The sequence below is a fragment of the Triturus cristatus genome, chromosome 2_1 (genome assembly GCF_964204655.1).
Source record: "Triturus cristatus chromosome 2_1, aTriCri1.1, whole genome shotgun sequence".
NCBI lineage: Eukaryota > Metazoa > Chordata > Amphibia > Caudata > Salamandridae > Triturus > Triturus cristatus.
The window spans coordinates 1,151,186,539-1,151,207,724 of NC_140581.1; positions in this window are offsets into that span (position 1 = coordinate 1,151,186,539).

Sequence of the window (21,186 nt, forward strand, 5' to 3'; positions counted from 1 at the left end):
GGTCTCGGCGGACTGTGGAGTGGTTGTGGATGACTGTGTGTGTGTGTCAGCAAACCAGCCCCTGTGAGTGTGGAATCAGTTCCCTGCGCTTGCTTGTGTGCACGTCTAGCCCTTGGTTTGGGGGTTTCTGTGCTTGGGACAGGTAGACTGCTAGGAATCATGGGTGGTGCAGGGGTAGGAGGGGTGTGGGACTGTTGGAGGAGGGACACTGCTGCCGTCAGGGAGGAGGCCACAGACTGGTTGGTCCTCTGTAGGGCAGACATGCCCGAGGAAATGCCCTCCATGAATGCCACCAGTTGTGTCAACAGACCTGTGTGTGCATGGAGGACCTTCAGCATCGACGTCTGCCCTACATGGATCTGTCGAAGTAAGTCCACAGACTCCTCACTCAGGGCAGCAGGGGACACAGGGGCAGGGGGTGCGGTGCCAGGCACAAAGGAGACATGCTCACGAACACGGGAGCCCACAGGGACCTCTGGGATGGGAGCCGATGGGAGGGTGGTGGTGGTGAAGATGGCGGTGGCGGAGACAGCCTCACTAGCTGGTGTTTGGTGGCTGCTGACACCCGCCTCCACAGGGGAGTCATCCTCAGAGCTGCTGTGGCCTTCAGCTGGGGGGGATGGTGCTGACGACTCCTCTGTGTGGCTCAACACGCCCTCCATGCCACTGGGTCCACCTGACTCCTCTCCTTCTGTCCCTGTAAGGTTCTGTGGCTCCTCCTGGTCCGTGGAGCTGTCCCCTCCTGTGGCCGTGGATGTATCTGGATAGGAATAGGAAGTAACAGAACAACATCAGTCACCTGCACCAACTGCACACACCACAGTGAGTACATTACATCACAGGGAAAGCCCTGGCATCAACAGCTGAACACAGCTCAAAGTGCCAACACTGTTTAGGATGAGACAAATGTCATTCTCAACATCAACAATGGCACATATATCCCTCCTTGACTTTCACACATATGTCCGTTGCATGTTGGATGCTAACACACCAATGTGACAAAATGCGCCACCCACACATTAGTTGTACATGCAAGTGAACATGTAGGAGTATGTCACTAGACACACAGCACATCTCTTGCGACTGACTCAGTAAAGGTGTCCGGATGAAGGGATGGGCAGGGATTCATTTCACATGCTTGGGATGCATGCCAGCAACACACACTATGATGTACTCATGTCCTGATGGGCAAGGCCACAATGGGGTGCATGGTGCACACTTGAACACAACGCAGGCTCACTCATAGCAAGTTCAATGCCATGGCACTGGGATGGCCTGTAAGTCACTCAACACTGTCTCCTGTCACAGGGGTAGGGCATCCAGACAACAACAATATGCACTGTCTCACAATCCTAGCTCAGGGGTAAATCTGACTCTGTAGATGACTGGTGCACTTGCCCATCCCATGCAAACAACATATCCAGGACCCAGAAGACCCCACATCATGCAAATCATTCATAAGAGTCTCAGCAAACACAAATCCATGTACATTAACACATCACAGTCTGCCATGCATATAACCCAGCTGCATGAGGGACACAGTTGCATACACCATTGTGCGCTGTCAGATGATCACACACCTATATGTCACACAGGTCTTGTCTCCCACAGTCACATTGCAGCTGTCATGCTGACCCTCTGAATCATGGACACCCCAGTTGTACGTAGCAACAAGCCATACCCTAATGACAAGGAGGCACACACCTGAGGGCACATGTCACTAAGCACAACCTGCAATTTCATACACAGGAGTGGGATTACAGAGTGTTTCTGAATGCCCTTGAGGGGGCATGACTGGGCAGGACTAAGTGAAACAGTGTATTGCCCCGGACAGTAGTCAGGTGGCTAAGAAATTGTAACATACTTGATCTACATACTCCTGATGTCCAAAAATTGGAGTCCCCTGCTGCATGGTTTTGTTTTGAATACCCCAGAAACATGTTGCGAGGCAGACCAGCAATTGGTACACATCTCAAGGGCACACACATTTCACATGTCAAATCTCAGACATTGTGTAAACAATTGACCCACCCATGAAGCACACAACAGAGTCACGGGAACTGATGCTGACTGTTACCTGAAACATAGCTGACTGCAGGGACACAGTGCCCTAGTGACACAAGCAACAGACTGTAGGGGCCACACATGTGGAACAGATGAGGAGGGTGCATCACACAAATGAGGGACCTGATTTTGGGACTACAAGACCTACGTAATGTGGAAGTGTGACCAGGACAAAATACTGCTATCTGCATGTCAGACATAGTACACAGATCAGGCATGGACTTACCCACTTCCTGCTGCTGTCTGGCCTTCAGCTTCCTATCCAGGTCCGGGAAGACCACCGCCAGTATCCAGAGCATGTGGGGAGTCAGGGTCCGGTGTCTGCCCCTCCTGCATGGAGGTGACAGCTTCAGCTGGACTCTAGCTATCCTCCGGGTCCAGCCACAAAGGTCCTGCCACATCTTCTGGCAGTTGCGGCTCCGGCGCTTGTAGAACCCCACAGAACGAACAGCCCGGGCGATGGTCAGCCAAATCTCCTGCTTCTGGTGGGCATCAACCTGTGAGGATGACAAAGTGAAAAGTACATTAACACACATGCCCCAGATTTGTGCAGCACACTATTGGATATTCATGTCATCATCACAAAGGGAAATAAATTACACAGGTAGTGCAACCATGGGGAATGAAAACTCACATGCATGTCTGACATGTTAACAATGCCTGGATAGTTTAAGCTTGCAATAATGCACTTTAGCAGCATGAAAACTATTCATTACATGTACCTACACACTTTGGTGGATGAAAGTAGTCAGTGAGAATGCTTGCCACTGGTGTACACACTGTTAGTACTGCTAGTCAGATAACATGCATAATTAGGAAGGCAGTGGACAGCACACTCACCTGCTCCCCTGGTGTCCCATAGAGCTTTCTGTACTCTGGAAGGAGCCCGTCCAGCAGGGCCTGGTTCTCCTCCTCAGTGAAGGCTGGGGCCCGCTCCAGTGTACGTGCCATAGCAGGAGCCAGCGGATGCATAGACAGCAGCAGTGATAGCAGGGATGTGGTCCAGTAGCATGTAGTGCAGGCAAGTGAGCGACCTGGGGGCCAGCCAGCCTTATATCTGTGCTGCAGAGGCAGACTCTGTGCCATGTGTCCCAAGTGATAGGTCCAACACGGGTGCATCCTATGAATCTGGCCAATCCATTAAAAAGTACGACTCGTACACTCCTTCCGCATCGTTCAAATCTTCACCTTCATGGAACACTTGAAATTGCAACATTGTTGTAGGCATCCACCTGAATTTCCAGTGCACAACTCGTACAAGTTTTGAATCCGCATCCGTCTCCATTACAGTCCTGAGCCAATGGGTGCACCCGGCTCGTTCAACTGACTGTACAACGCGTATTTTGAATATAGACATGCACCCGTCTCCATATGATTCAATGGCCAAGGCGTACGCCTGTCTCGGACCATGCCTGTCCGATGCGTATGCATGATAGTCACCCGCGTCGGACCTCATTGTATGCAATGACAATGCGTACGCACGGCTCGGTCATGACCTGTGCAATGCTTACACATTGTCACCCGGGTCAGACCTCATTGTATGCAATGACAAGGCATACGCACGGCTCGGTCATGACCCGTGCAATGCGTACGCATTGTCACCCGCGTCGGACCTCATTGGATGCAATGACAAGGCGTACGCACGGCTCAGTCATGACCCGTGCAATGCGTACGCATTGTCACCCACGTCAGACCTTATTGGATGCAATGACGAGGCGTACGCACGGCTCGGTCATGACCCGTGCAATGCGTACGCATTGTCACGCGCGTCGGACCTCATTAGTGTGACTATTAGACGGATGCAACACACATATACTGGCCATGGACACCTGCACACACCTGCCACACTATAGCATTGGCCACACAGTGTCCCATGGCATGTGAGGCTGCATTCCCTGGGTGTTTGAGGGGGCCACAGCTGTTTTTTTGTCTGGCACTTTGTGCAGCCACTCCCAGGCTGTGCACGTTTACATGGGGGCAAAGTCCTTTGTGTGTTGTGCACATTAGCACTGTGATGTGCAATTAGACAGTAATGGGCATGAGTGAAGGGCACAGTGTCAGGTTGGATATGTTTAAGACATGTCACATATACCCTGAGTCCTGGGGGTGATGGCATGTACGTCACAGTGAGACCTGTAGCCCCAATACTGATGTGCACCCACAGTCTGTGTGCATGTTGTGTCTCACATGTGTCTGATCACATGTTACCAATGGGTGACAGTCTCCACATCCATGTGGTATATGCATCAACCTTGATGGGGTGTGTGTCTAAGAGACGTACATGTAGGGCCGGCAGGAACAACAGTGGCCACTACCTGTGGGACTTACGCTTGCCTTGTGGTGTGTATGTGCTACGCCATGTCCATTGCTGTGTTGATGTGGCAATACAGGGAGCCTGGGTTTCTGCATGGCAAAGATCTGTGATGCCTGGGAGACATGAGTCCTCATTTGTCACTGGGGTGGGCATTTTGAACATTGCAACAGCACATAGGTTGGGTGACACAGCCAGATGATTAGCCCATTGCACTACATGGCACTCATGTGGACATGTGGAATTGAGATGTGAGGTGGTGGTCTTGTAGGTGACATATGTGTCCATGACCAACAGCACACACCTCAGTACATTGTGTAATGTCATGAACTAGCATGTGATAGTGATCGTGGCCATGGCCACATGGGTGGATGTACTGACAATCTTCCTTTGTGCATCTCTGTACTGCAGGGCACCAGCTGTCCATCGGCCGTTCCCAAACCTTGCAACCATACAGCATCAGACGGTACCGCTTCACCAGGCCACTGATTGAGGAGTTGGCGGAGCAGTTGGCGACACATCTGCTACCTGGCCGGACATACCCTACAACACTGACCCCAGAGGTGAAGGTGATGGCAGCCCTGCACTACTTTGCTACCAGTACCTTCCAGTACACTGTGGCTACTGCTGGTGGTATGTCGCAAACGATGTTTAGTCGGGTGCTACGCGATGTCTTTGAGGGGATGTTGCAATTCCTCGACCTGTATATCAAGTTCCTGAGCCAAGATGAACTCCCTGAAATTAAGGATGCCTTTTATACACTGGGGAGGATGCCAAACGTCATTGGATCCATTGACGGGACACATGTTGCCCTGATACCACCACAGGCACATGAGCAGGCATACCGGAACAGGAAGCACTACCATTCGATCAATGCTCTAGTGGTCTGTCTTGCTGACATGTTGATCACACATGTGTGTGCACGGTTCTCTGGTTCGGCGCACGATGCCTACATTATGAGGAGTAGTCACATTGCAACGCTGATGTCACAGATGCCAGCTCAGCGTGCCTGGCTTGTTGGTGTGTACAGACTGTTTCTCATTGTGTGCGTTTGTCAGTGTTGTATTCCGCACTCCTACAAAACTCAGCTCCTTGTTCATTTTTGTGTGTGTAGGTGACTCTGGATACCCCAACATGCCGTGGTTGTTGACACCCCTCAGGAACCCTGTGATACCAGCCGAGCTGCGCTACAATGAGGCACATGTTCGGAGAAGGAGGGTGATTGAGCGGACATTCAGCCTCCTGAAAAGCCACTTTCGCTGCCTGGACAAGACCGGAGGGGCCCTCCCATATGAGCCTGCAAATGTGTGCAAAATAATACTGGTCTGCTGCATGCTACACCCCATGGCGGTGCGGAAGGAGGTGTCTCTCATCCAGGATGACGATGACGACGACCAACATCCGGCACCTATGGAGCATCCCGGCCTGGGCCAAAATGCCAGTGATGATGAAGATGATGGTGACGTCCGCTCCCAGCTCATCAACAACTTCTTCACTTGAATATGAGTTTCCAGGGTTGTTATGTGAATGTATGGAGGTAGCCTGGAATGTGTTGAGCCAGCTCTGTTGCTGTCTGAGTGTGTCTGTGTGCCACTTGACTGGATGTGTGCTGTGATGTGTCCATTCAGGTGGTGTGTACTCCACAATAGGGTAGTACTGCTAACTAGTGTTTGTGTAGGTGTTTTGCAACATGTTTTGTGCATGTGTATTGCATTTCTCTCCTGTTCGTCTGTGCTTTTGACTGTATCTTGTCTGTCTTTCCCGGGGTCCTTTGCCTGTTGTGTGGTCAACACTGCCCCCCAACACCCAGAAGACAACACCAGTGTGGAAGTTGACGATTCCCATCAACTGATGTACCACACATCCCTGGACTTCCATTCTCCAACACATTGTGAGCGTGTGTCCACTGTTACATAGAATTACCTTGCAACTAGTGTGGAATAGACGTGTTGCTGATGTGTAATGAACCTGTGCTACGCTTTGTTATGTGCGTTGTCTGTCTTCCCACATCTGAGTGACATCTACTTACCTCACCTGTGGACTTGTTGCCACTGACTGTGCTTGGTGTTGTGTCTGTGCATGCCAATGTGTTTTAGGTCAACATCATTGTGTGGGATGAGTAACATGGCCATGGTGAGTATGTTTTGTGTTGCCATAGTGGTGTGTCTCCCTCACATGTGTCACATCCCCATGACTCACCTTACGTTGGTCACATTGTTGCAGTATTTGGCATGCACTGTGCTGTGTAGCAGATCGACTTCGCCCTGAACATGACAAGTTGGAATCACAACAGTGGCAAGTATGGTGTACTGGTGAGTTTATTTACAAACATGTGTGAGTGAAGTGCACAGGATGGTGGGTGCTGTACAGTGGTTTGGGAATCCAAAGTTCACATTGGAGTTGGAAGTGCTTGTAGATGAAATGTCCAGAGTAAAGTCCACAGTCGTCTGCTACATTGGCCCAACATGAACCCTCCATGTTATGTGGGCGAGTTGTGTGCGATTGGACAAGGTGAACGGGTTGCGCACAAAGAACATTGTCCAGAACAGGTTTGGAGGCCCTGGGGGATGTGCTGGGACATCTGCCTCTCACATGTCCTTCTTCGGACAACCCCTCTTCTTTCGGGGGGGATCCTCATGTGCAGGCCTCTGTGGTGCAGGGGATTCTCCCCCAGAGTCCTCCTCCCTCCCTGTGGTGCTGGCAGATGGTGTTGCAACAGATGTTGTGGGCACACAGGGGGGTGTGGACAGGTTGGTGTTGATCTGGCGGAGGCATTGTAGTATGTCCCGATGCACCGCAGTAAGGGCAACCCACTTTGCCTCCATGCGGGCATAGTGGGCAACCTGCTCGTGTTGCATGTCCTTGAGGATCCCCACTACCTGGCCAAATCCTCCAGTGCTATCCTGGTACGCATCTAAGATGCGTGCCAGTTGGGTGTCATCATGCAGTCCAGACCCCTCTGCAACGCGTGTCCTGTGCCTCCCACCCCTCCCAGCACCCCTCTCCACACGGGCAGGACCAGCGGCGGTACGCACAGGTGACACTGAGACCCCTTGGGTGGTGTTGCTGGTGGTGTTGGCTGTAGCGTCCGGGGGGTCCTGTGTCCCTGTGCTGTGGGTGTTGATTGTCCTTGGTCTGTCCGTGTTGGCAGGGGTGCCCTGTTGGTGTCCAGATGCTGCAGGCGTGGGTACAGGGGGGGCAGATGTTGCTGGTGCTGCATGATGGCTCACACCGGAGGGGCCAGGTTGGTCGTCGTCATCCGAAGAGGACAGTGAGAGAGTCAGACCAGAGAGCTCAGTGTCCACCAGAGTCTGAGACTGGGTATCCTCGTCATTTGGCACTGGGTGCCCAGCACGACCTGTGTTTGGAAGAGACACACAATGTGATTTATGTTTCTACATGCATCGTTGGTTCACAAACATGACATTTTCTACTTTTCAAACAGATGCCTGCCTGTACACTGCTTTTTCCAGCTTGTCACAGACAGAGTTTGATCTTGTTGCTGGCCATTTGCCAGCATGGCCTTGTGCTCCCCACAACAGAGCCCAGTGTCAGACATCTTGTCAGTCCCTTCCCACTCCCTGTGGGGCGAGTATGGTTCAGGTTGATCTTGCAGGGCCATGTGGTTGGGTGTAGGTTGTCTGTGACTGTGAGTCCCATCATACTCTTGGCTACACCCCCCTTCCCAGCATGCCCATGCTTCCTCCCTCTTGACTCTGCTTCCCTGTGAGGGGGTGTGACATCAATGGCAAGATGGCTGACTGTGAAATCCTGGTGTTTGTTTGGCTACCAGTCCCAGCATGGCCTTGTGCTCCCCACAACAGAGCCCAGTGTCAGACATCTTGTCAGTCCCTTCCCACTCCCTGTGGGGCGAGTATGGTTCAGGTTGATCTTGCAGGGCCATGTGGGTGGGTGTAGGTTGTCTGTGACTGCGAGTCCCATCATACTCTTGGCTACACCCCCCTTCCCAGCATGCCCATGCTTCCTCCCTCTTGACTCTGCTTCCCTGTGAGGGGGTGTGACATCAATGGCAAGATGGCTGACTGTGAAATCCTGGTGTTTGTTTGGCTACAAGTCCCAAGTGAGCCCCTGTGCTTCACACAGCAGCACCCAGTACGGGGTATCTTTTGCTGATATTTCAATGATGTGTGTGTCAATGCATTGTACCCGGTGAGTTGTGTGGAGTTTGTGTTGGGAGGGGGGTGTCTCCCCATGCTGAGTAGTATGGTCAGGGCTGTCAGTCCTCCTTCCCATCATGAATCGTGCTTCCATTGTAGGGCGTGCAAGTTGTATTTCAGGATGTCAGTCAGTGGTGTCCTGCTTCTGATTTGCACACAAACCCTAGCAGGGCCTTGTGCTCCCCACAGCAGGAGCCAGTGTCAGCCATCTTGTCACTCATTTTCCACTCCCTGTGATGTGGGCATGTTTCAGAGGGGTCTTGAAGGGCCAAATCAAGAGGGGGGGCATTATCTGTGACTCCAGGCCCCATCATGCTTTTGTCTACACTCACTTCACCTGCATCCCCGCTATTCCTTCCTGACAGTCAGCTGCACTGTGAGGTGGTGTGTTTGTGGTGGCAAACTGTCAGGCTGGGTGTATTTGGCTTAGTGCCACTGGCTTGCTCTATTTGTTTGTAGGTTGGTGCATGTCATGACACAGTCCCCATTCACTATGAGATGGCAGGTATTGTGTTTGTGTGACTGGCATACACATCTTGGGTTGATTATCTATTGGTTAGTGTAGCTTTGCTTGCGGTGCATGGTTTCACTGTCCCCTTGCCACACAATCTTGGTTATGTTGTTTGTGTACTCACCAGGCTCTGGGATGTCCGTTAGGCCATGGACGCTCTCTGGTGGTAGGATGTCCCGCACCTTCTCCTCCCAGGTCCTGAAGTAGACTGGTTTGGCAGGAGGGTCACCGCCGGTGCGCTGACTCAGGGAGTGATCTTTCTCGAGGAGTTTCTTGACCCTCCTGCGCACGTCATACCACCGGTTCTGGATTTCGTCCTTTGTGCGCAACGTTGGTGCTTGTGCGTTTACCTTGTCCACAATCCTCGCCCACATCTTGGTTTTCTGTGAGATGGGGGTCCTTTGAACCAATGTACCAAACAAATGTGGCTCTACTCTGATGATCTCGTCTACCAGCACTTCTAACTCACTATCTGTGAACTTTGGATTCTTCTTTGGAGGCATGGTGATGGGTAGTGGTGGTGGGGGATGTGTGTGTGAGGGTGCAAGTGATGTTGGTTTGGTGTTGGTTTTGCTGTGTGTATGTGTGTGTGCTTTTGTATGAGGTACTGATGGTGTGTGAGTTGTGTGATGGGTGAGTTGTGAGTGTGTCTGTGGTTGCTGTGTACTGGTGTTTGCTGCTGGCTGTGTCTCCTGTTTGCAAGAGATGATGGTAGTGATTGCAGTCCTTTATATAGTTGGAGTTGTGGGTGTGTCTTTGTCCCATGTTTTTTTGGGGGGTATTTATTGGCTTATTCATTGCTTGTTTGGTCGTTTTTTTGTGTTTTTTCCTTTGTGTTTTGTAGGCACGAAGGAGACGTTCATGTGACGGAAACGGAGGCTGCTGTTGTCTCGTGCGGGCTTCTCCGCCTCGTTCAAGCTGCCTGTCTTCTGTGTTTGGTACGCGGCGTTCGCGGCGGTCTCTATTGCTTGTGTGCCGGGTTGTCTTTGCGTGTCGGTCGTGCGCTAATCGTACATCGCGGGTACGGGTCAGTCGGGTTCATTCCGGGTTCGTGTCGGTCGGTGAAAATCGCGACGCTTTTCCGGCCGGATCACTATTTTCCCTCCGGCTCGGTCGTACGGCTTGTATTCCGTACGTGTCGGTTGTAATTCACTTGCGTTGCAGCATACTGCACGGGTCGTATGGCGCTGGTCCGTGTCGGTCGGTATTCGGTCCGGGTCCGTGTCGGTCGGTTCGTTTTGCAGCCGGAATCGGAATCGGCCCCTTAGTGTCACGATGAGGCCTTTGCAGGCTCTTTAAGCAACAAATCGATGGAATTTTTCTTTGGGTAACCCTACTTTATATTCCTTTTCATGAAATGCATTCTCACACTGGGGCAGTAAAAGTAAAATGCAAATGCAAGGAATAGGCAGAGTGAGGGTCCAGGGAGTGCTGGAAAGAAGAAAAAAAAATGAAGCCTCCGTAACCAGTGTACAAAGGTACATAAATATAAAAATAGTCTTTTAAAGACCTGTGAAAAACTTGGGCGTGCTGGAGATAAGACTCCAGACACTGCCCAGCCAAGCCCACGGCAGCTCGAGCTGCAGCAGCCCGGGCTGAGATAGAGGACGAAGTGGCTGAAGCCCTTTTAGCCCTATGGGCGTTGTTCACCTGCACCCTAAGCATTTAGGTTAGGGGACACATAGTAGGAATATGATAGATATATAACTATCTATAATACACATTGGGCCATATTCACAAGGACCCATCACTGATTTATCCCCACATTAACGCACCAAAAGTGGAGATAGAATTACCACCCCATTCACAATCCGGTATTCATGCGATAACTGCCCCAAAATTTAACACCAAGGTGGACTTCACCAACTAACACTAATGAGATGCAGAGTAGGAGTACCCGTGCAAAAACACACGAAAAAAACGCAACACCACTTTCACAATGAACTGCCAGATCTGCGATGCGAACCGAAAACAGGCGATAAGCCGGGTTGGCCGCAGGTATTTAACATCTGCCTCAAGCAGGTGTAAAGACAGACGACTCCCTGCAGTAGGCAACGGAGCCCCACACACAGCCACACCCGAAGAACAAACAACGCCATGGAGCTACTCATCATTCAGCTAGGAGCCCCAACAGGGCCTCAACACCCACCGCCACCACCCCCAGGACCTCCACCATTTCCTGGACCTGGACAACCCCCCCGGACCACCACAGAGCCAGCTCAGAGTAAGACAGCGGACCTACCAAAAACGCACCACTCTCACAGACCTAACGCCCGTGGAAGTCATTGCCCACTACAGGCTCAAAAGGGCAACCATCCTCCGCACCCTGACCCACATCGCCCAAAGGCTGACGGTCCCAACACAGCGGAGAACCAACATCCCTCTGCAGACAAAGCTGCTGGCTGTGCTGCACCTGTTGGCCTCTGGTATCTTCCAACCAACAACTGCCAGAGTCAGAGGGGTCTGAGAGCCAGTGCTATCAAAGTTCATTACACCTGTCCTGCATGCCATCCTCAGCTTCATACCCCAGCACCTTCACTTCCCCAACACTGTGCAGGAACAGCTGGAGACAAAGCATGGCTTCTATGCCATAGCCGGATTCCCGGCTGTGTTGGGGGCAATCGACTGCACACATGTCCAACTTGTGCCCCTTGTGGATACTGCACACCACTACCGCAACAGAAAGCATCAGCATTCCATCAATGTGAGGGCAATAGTGGACCACCGGGGACTCTTCACCAATGTCGTCGCCAACTGCCCAGGCAGTGTGCATGATTCCTTCATTTTCCGACAGTCTGTCATCAACCAGTGCTTCCAGGATGGCACATATGGAACGGGAATGCTCATTGGTAAGTGCCAAATCAACACATCACACACCCCAAAGCCAACAACACACAACGCACAACTGTGGGAATGCACAGGTGACCAAACCATGTACAACATGTCTAACTACACGACTACCTACCGGACACAACAACACCACTCCGTAGTCATCCTGGGCTACCCCTGCACCCAATACAAACATTACATGGCACCACAGCCACACAACAGCTGAACGTGTGGAGATGCGGAATGCAGCAATGTGCGTGGATGCAAGTGACCCGTGAATGGGAATGTACACAATGAGAGGTGAGGCGTGGATGTGCAGGACAGACATGACTATGCAAACCACAGACATGTCCATGCAGACCACAACTGCTGGTGACTGGAGAGTAGTGAGCAGTGGAAGCAACAATGTCACCCCAGGCCGTGGAACAGATAGCGGAAGTGTCGCATGCTGCGTCCCCCCTGTGTGTGTGAGCGTAGTGGGTTGACCTCGAGTACTGCGGGGTGTGGTGACAAACCCCGTTGCGCAGGGCTTGGTCCACCCCCAGTAATAGTGTACATAAGTTACTGGACTGGTGGTTTGACTATTTTTCATGTTAGACATGAGCTGATTAATCTAATAGGTTCTATAAATGTGAATAATGAAGAAGTGTCACGATATTAATAGTGCCACATCAGAAAAGGTTTAACCATTTAACCATTTGGGACGGCATAATAACATTTAAGTCCAGTTACAGTTGAAGAATATGTGATAGTGCCAAGATGGCCGACATGTTTTGGAGAAATTCACTTTGTGTTACAATTGTCATTTTACTATGTTTAGTGCACTAATGAAACAAATAATAAAGATACTGTTACTGCGTGACCCTCAGCATGACCAAGGCGAAAGCTGAAACGCGTTGCTGGTACAGTCAGTATTATCTTTAAACTGCATTTCCAAGGTTTCCTTGCATTTTTTTGAAAATAACAAAAATTGTGTGCTGCATATATATATACATGTGATCAAGGTCCTTGCGGACCGAAACGCGTCATGGTGACATAGCGCAAAAAATATAAAATATACTATTTTGCACAAAAGAAGAGGTGTCCGTTCCTGCTTTCTGATTCATGACGTAATTGAATCTACTGGGAAAAGGTTACCTGGAAAATTATATATATATATATATATATATATATATATATATATATATATATATATATATATATATATATATTATCCTACTGGCGGTCGCCAGTAGGTAGTTATAGTTAGGACCCTGTTTCCATAGGAAATCCGCAACATTCTATTTTGAATAACTTTGGCGCCGGTCGACGAATCCTCGCGAATTTCTCAAAATAGGTGGGGCGCTACGCTCCGCTCCTACCCTGAAAATCTCGGGGGGATTCGTCAAGCGGGGGCTGAGATAAAAGGGGGGTCCCAAAACGCGTTTTTCCCATGCATTTTTCCATAGGACCTTTAGACAGGGCTACAGCCCGAACGGCTGAACAGAATTACTAGAAATTTGGCAGAGAGGTAGTCCTCAGGTCAAGGAAGTGCCTTTTGTAGGTTTGGTGTAAATCTGTTCAGTAGATTCTGAGAAAATAGCCTTTAAATCAATATATATATCTGAGCCAGCTTACGGTACGCTTACCGTAAACTTACCGTACGCGTACGGTGGCGTGCGCGAGCGCGATTCTGATTGGCTGTTACATCTAAGTAAACATTCGAATCGGTCGAAACCAGGAAGCGGCGGCCGCCATTTTCTCTCTCGCACTCTGAGGGGGGGGGCTGTAAACAAAGGCAAAAAACATATAAAGGGGCTGTTTAGACAGCGCCCATGCACATAGCCATGTTAGTTGAGTCCTCAAAGATCCCCCAAGGCCAAAAACGGTAAATTTTTATTTTTTGAAAATTTCGCCGATTACGCTTACCATACGCGTACGGTGCGCTTACGCTAAAAATTTTAATAAAAAAAAAAAAACACTCTCTGTGCATGGCGTATTATTGTCATCACTTACAAATTAAATTTAACAGATTACCTATCACAAGGAAGCGCATAATATGTCCTCCATGTGCGCACGGTGCGTAACGTGGGCACGCGGTGTGCGTAGCGCACTGCGTGCCCACCTTGCGTGTACGGCACTAACTGCGTAACTAACTGCGTAAAGTGGGCGCGCGGTGCGCGAAGCGCACCGCGTGCTCACTGTGCGCGCACGGTGCGCAAAGCGCACCGTGCGCGCACGGAACGAACTGCGTTAAGTGAGCGTGCACGCCACGAATGGCGTAAAGTAACTTAGCATTTAAAAAACCGTACAAATTCACTGAAAAAACCATAGGTTTCACACACGTTATAGTTAGGAATTAGCATTTAAAAAACCTTGCTAATTCAATGAAAAAACCATAGGTTTCACACATGTTATAGTTAGCTGGAAATTTTACTGATAAAAAACCAATGAAATTCCCCCGTTATAGTTACTGTAGGCAACTATAACTCACGCGACCGCAATCCTCTGCTGATGACATATGTGTCTTTATGAAAAAAAAATATTTGTAATATATGTATAGCTAAAATTTAATGGAAGAAGACATGGGCAAATAAGTGTCTAAATACAGTATTAGCATCAGCAGAGGATTGCGGTCGCGTGAGTTATAGTTGCCTACAGTAACTATAACGGGGGAATTTCATTGGTTTTTTATCAGTAAAATTTCCAGCTAACTATAACATGTGTGAAACCTATGGTTTTTTCATTGAATTAGCAAGGTTTTTTAAATGCTAATTCCTAACTATAACGTGTGTGAAACCTATGGTTTTTTCAGTGAATATATATATATATATATATATATATATATATATATATATATATATATATATATATATTCATATATTCACCAAAGGTTTCAGGGGTGTTATAGTTAGCTGGACATTTCCCTTGTACAAAACCCTAGAAATTCCCCTGTTATAGTTAGTGATGACATCATCCATGTGATAAATTACTGCATCTTCTCACACCCTAATTTAACCGTTGATACACAAACTCAAAATTTCAGACGTCCATTCTCAAAACCATAGACACTCCACTCATTAACTCTTAGGTCTCCATACACCTGCACTCACTCACCTGTACAGTCACTCATACTTACAGTCACTCCGTACAAGACTATCATATGCATTTATACACCTACATAGACACTCACACACCACCAATCATCCATAGAGGTACTCTCACACCGAGTCAGTCATGCAAATAATTAATCACATTCCCATTTACTCACCTATGCAGTTATACACACTCAAGTTCACTTACTCATAAAAATAGTACCACATTCTAACGCTCTTATACAATCATTGATACAACCACACACTCATCCATACAGCCACTCTCACAATCACACACTCTCACATCTACCCACTTATATACTCTTAGACGCATATATACTGCCTTTCACATATGTAGTTAGTCACACATGTACCACAGAGATATACATTCAATCCCTAACACACCCATACATACACTCACTCAACCATACAGTTCATCACAGATGCACTCTTGAAACCATGCACCCATAGAATTACCCACTCACACATCTATGCACAGAGTCACACACACCCTACCCACACAAACACTCAGGCACCCATACAGATACTCAGACAACCAATCAATAACCCATATAGACACTCATATAGCAATTCACAAAACCATGCAGCCACTTATACACCAACAGACAGACACATACATACATTCACACAGTTTAGTCACTAGTCTGCAGTAAGATACATTTAATGACTCACTTATAGAGTCAGTTACGCACCTAGAAAATCATCCATTCACACACTTGTACAGCAACTCATTCTTCCACAGGCCTTTCACTATAAATATATAAAACATATTTAAACTTTACAGAAACACACAGTCACTGGATGACGTCATCAGTGATGTCATCAGTGATGTCCTTTGAGATGTCATCAGTGATGTCATCAGTGATGTCACTGACCATGTCATGAGTTATGTAATATGTGACGTCATCAGCAGTGCATTGCAGGGGCGCGAGTTATAGTTAGCTGAACTAACTATAACAGGGGAATTTCTAGGGTTTTGTACGAGGGAAATGTTCAGCTAACTATAACACCCCTGAAACCTATGGTTTTTTCAGTGAATTTCTAAGGTTTTTTAAATGCCAATTCCTAACTATAACGCCCCTGAAACCTTTGTTTTTTTCAGTGAATTTCAAAGGTTTTTTAAATGCCAATTCCTAACTATAGCATGCATGAAACCTATGGTTTTTTCAGTGAATTTCAAAGGTTTTTTAAATGCTAATTCCTATCTATAACTTATCTCTGAAGATATCATGTTTAATGATTTTGATTGGATTTGTATATTTTTCAAATTCAGTGTGTCAATTTCATTAATTACATTTTTTTTAAATACTTTTTTATCACCATTTTTTAAACTTAATTTTTCCATTAATTCTTTTAAAAATTAAAAACTATTATTTGAATTTAATGGGTTTTTCAAACATATTTTTTTATATTTCTCAAAATATTTTTTAACTATATGTTCAAAACTTTATTTTACATATTTTTTTTCCATGTTTTTGGATCCACGCACCTATGCGCACCGTTCCCGATCCCTACGCGATAGCATCCGCGCATGGTATGCGATTCCCCGCCTATACGCGACACGTTCGATGTACGTAACGTGACATTTACGCGCTTCCGCGATGCGTCCTCTGCGTCTATGACGCGGTAGGTGCGCGGATCCCGCGAAGTATTTAACATTTAAAAAAATATATTTATGTATTTCATGTGAATATTAATTGAAGACAAACTCTAAACTAGTCTTAAAAGTAATATATTTTTACATCTAATCCTATATTTCTTTTTAATTCAATGTCGCGGATGCGCGCGTGCTGCTTAAGCGCAGGGTGCGCGGATCCCATGTGACCTGCAAAAAAAGAGATTTGATTGGTTCATTATACTTTCTCTTCTAACTATTGAAAGACCCCACCCATTTCAATCATTCTTCTTTTACCTTCTTTAGAGGACCATCTCTTTGGAGAGAAGATTTTTTAGACTAAGTTTATACTTAGCTCTAACTTTTTTCAACCAAAAATGGCTTCAGGGCAGCAGGCATCACTTGCATCTCCTCACTCATCTGAGGATGAATTTTTGGAGGAGGCACCACCCAAAGAACGTTTTTCTTCAGTGGTGTGGAAATTGTTTACTTTTCCCGAGGGGCAGAATAAGACCAATGCCACCTTGGTCACGTGCAAAATTTGCAAAAAGAGTCCTGTCGCGAGGAGATCCTAACAAGAAATATTCGTGCGGCACGGCAAGTATGATGAAGCACATGAGGACCCTTCATCCAAACAATCTTGCACGAGAAGAGTGCCGACGGATGAGAAACACTCCTGCGCCTTCCACCTCATCGCAGCCGAGCACATCAAGAGTGCATCCATCAGCCCAAACCTTGGACATCCGTCCTCAATTTCAATTTTTAAAAGTACTCTGCACTAAGTGCAATGCGACTTTGTGCTATGGTGAGCAGTCGATCGATCTGATCTGCCGCCGGCAAGAAAGTCACATTTGCTAGTTTTTTTGTTTATTGTTCCCTGAAGTTCATTGTTTGGTTTCTCCTGTTTTTTTTTTTTTTTTTTTCAGAAAAACCAAAAAAATCACAAAATTGTTAGAAAAACCAAAAAAAAAATATAAAAGAAGAAAGAAGAAAAAAAAAAGTTCTTGTAAGAACTAACTTTCCTGGTTTAAAAAAAGAGCTAAATTTCTTTGTTAGTGTGTGAAAGTTTAGATGAATGTATGTGTAGTATGTAATTGACTGAATGAATGCATTAGTAGCGTATGGTGAATGTCTAAGTGCAGAACTATGAGGAAGTGCTGCAGCATCACACAGTAACCTCTTTAACTACAGTGTGCTGTAGTACTTCTGAAGCACAGGGATGCAACATATGTACATAAATATGTTGCAAATCTATGCTTCTCTCTGCACGGCTGCTTAAACTGCAGCCATGTGGTGACACAGGCACCCTTGCACCATAGTGCAAGGATATCTGTGTCATGTGCTGTTTGTTTTTCTGCAGGAAGACACACCTTCCTGCACAAAAACAATGAGAAAATGCATTTTTCTCCTTCAATGTATGCTGAACATTTCAGCATGCATTGAAGATATAAAAATGTGGAGAAATGAAAACAATTCTCCTTGTTGTGCTTTCCGACACCAATTTTAGAATGGTGCAGCATTCACACACATATCGAGATTCAAGATTTCTAATAAATCTAGACATCTGTCTTGTTCTATGAGTATTCAGTGCAATCATGCACAACAACACTTATAGAACACCCTTTCAACGCAAAGTGGTGTGCATAATGAGGTTGTATTTACATGGAGTATAAAAAGTGCACAAAGTGCCTTTTCCTCTCTTTGTAAATATGAAAGAGTGTCTTGCGCAATAACTATGTTACAAAAAGTGTCATATTTCCGGTTTCAAAATTCCTTGCGAATGATAGAAGGTAAGCACAGAGTTTTGTCTGCAAAGATGTTCAAAGAAGAATGATTGAAATGATTGCTGTCCTTCAATACGTACAATGGGAAATATTATGAACCCCTCAAATCTCTTTTTTTGCAGGTCACATGATATCTGATTATGGTCAGATTTGAAAACTACATACGTATAAACAGAGTGTTTTTAGAAACATGTTTCAACTTTGTAGCTTCTTGCAGACCTCGTCATTCTGCATATTGAGACTTAGTTAAACTTACCTGCACAATAATAGGAATAAAAAATGGTATACATTTTTTCATATATTCATTGCAATCTAAATTCATATAAATTGCTTGTTTTAAAATTTGGATCTGTGAAAGAAAAGAAAAAAAAAATTATAACATGCACAAAGTAATTTGTTGGCCTTTTTTGCTGTTCTCAGAATTTATTGAATTTCACTAGAAATAGTGATTTCAATCGTACTCATCAATTAACAGCGGGCAAAAAAAAACAATCAGAAAGATTGTTAAAAAAACAACATACTATTCTCAGTAAAATACCAGAAAATACAAATCATACATATATGAAATGCTTACAGATTACAAAATTTTATAAGTTTAACTTATAAAAACTGTAAATGTTGCTGCATTAAAATAATCACCGAATAATTGACCACCAAAAAGTCCATAATTCAAAAATATACCTTTCCTTGAGGCCAAATGGTATTTTTACACTTCTTCTTTATGTCAATTGTCCAATGGTAGTCCTATTAAATCATAATAATAAATTCCACAGAGAGTGAATTATCTTCCTAAAACTTTGGCTTTAAAAATATTAGGTAGGAATTTGGTAATTCACTAGGCAAACGTTGTTTGAAAACCAACTGGGCATCATTACAAAGTATCCAGCCTTTGTCACATTTTAGATAGGCAGTGTAATGTCCAGATGTGGTAGAAGGACCATCATGGAAAATTATAGCAATTGCTACAAAAGTCCTTCCTGATATTGATAGTTGTGCTGCTACAAATTGTTTTATTAAAGTATCCAATTTTCTACCGTCAGCTGTACAACGTTGCATCATTAAAATTATGTATTTTCCATATTTTGTTAAGAGTAATATGGATAACATTTATGATTTACATTGGCTACACGCCATGTTTTGAACTGCACCTTTCACTAATTTATTGAAAGACACTGATTTACAGTCTGGTAAAGTTAAATACAGAAATCTCTCAGTATCTACATTGTATACATGTATACATGCAATTTTCACAATAATGTTCCCATTTGTAAGAAAGGCCAAAAATATTTTCTATTTCTACGCCTTCATTTTCAAAAATGGTAAGCATATACATTAAAAATTCCTGAGCATCTTGTTGGATATTTTGGCGCCGATCACGATCCTGTAAAAACCGGGTACGAACCGTCGGACGGAGCAAATTCTCCGTCCGAAGCGTACCCGGTCGTCAAAATGTACAAACATGGAATTACGATTCGCACGGAAACACCATTTCCGTACGAATCGTACAAAACCCCGACCGACGAAAAAAAACCATACAAATGCGATCCGGGAAAGCGCCAACCTGACGTCGGGACGCTCGCAGCCTGCCATTCACGAACCAGGAATTACGATTCGCACCGACGTCATCCCGCACGGTGAATATTATCCGGCAGCCAAAAACTGCCGGGAAATCAGGACGACGCGAACAAGGAGGACCAGTACGCGACGGACAGACAGGACGACGCGAACAATGAGTACCTGTACGCGACGGACAGACATGGACCCGAACCTACGTGTCATCCCGGCCCTCATAGCAGTCGACCTCCTCTACAGGTTACGACGCAGACGCCACAGAAGGTCAGAACAACAAAGGGAGGGGGGAAAGGGGGGGGGTGGCAGGACCAGGGCAGGCCACAAACCCCCCACCAAAGTCACATAGCACACATGCCCTGGACATACCTGACTCCCAGGCCCTGGTCACTACGAGGGGGTGGGGGCGTGTCCAGCTAAGCCAGCGACCGCCACAACGGAAGTTCTTGACGACGCGAACCGGCAACACAACCAGACAGGTACGTCCTGTACCCACGCCTTAAGAGCGTGGGTACGAGTCGTACCACGCCCACTCCTACGTCACCCCAACAATGGCAGGACGGCTCGTACCCACGTGGCAAAGGCCTGGGTATGGCCCGCACAAGCATCACATAGCGTGGGGACGGACATGTACGGACCATACCCCCACCCCGTATTCATGGAGCGTACCCCCCACCCCAACAGTGTAAGTACGACCCGTACCCTCACCTCGAATGCATGGAGCGTACCCCCACCGCAACAGTGGAAGTACGACCCGTACCCTCACCTCGTATTCATGGAGCGTACCCCCACCCCAACAGTGTAAGTACGACCCGTACCCTCACCTCGTATTCATGGAGCGTACCCCCGCCCCAAAAGTGTTAGTACGACCCGTACCCCCACCTCGAATGCATGGAGCGTACCCACATCCGTGTATGTCATGAGCGTACATATTGTGAAATAGGAGGGGTGTGTGCAGAGTCCTCCCAGCAGTGCCCTGAGACAGGAGGGGTGTGTGCAGAGTCCTCCCAGCGGTGCCCTGAGACAGGAGGGGTGGGGGCCTATAACTCCCAGCAGTGCCCTGAGACAGGAGGGGTGGGGGCCTATCACTCCCAGCAGTGCCCTGAGACAGGAGGGGTGTGTGCAGAGTCCTCCCAGCAGTGCCCTGAGACAGGAGGGGTGGGGGCCTATCACTCCCAGCAGTGCCCATGGAATGCTAAGGGTGGAGTAGCCACAGATACCATGCCCACA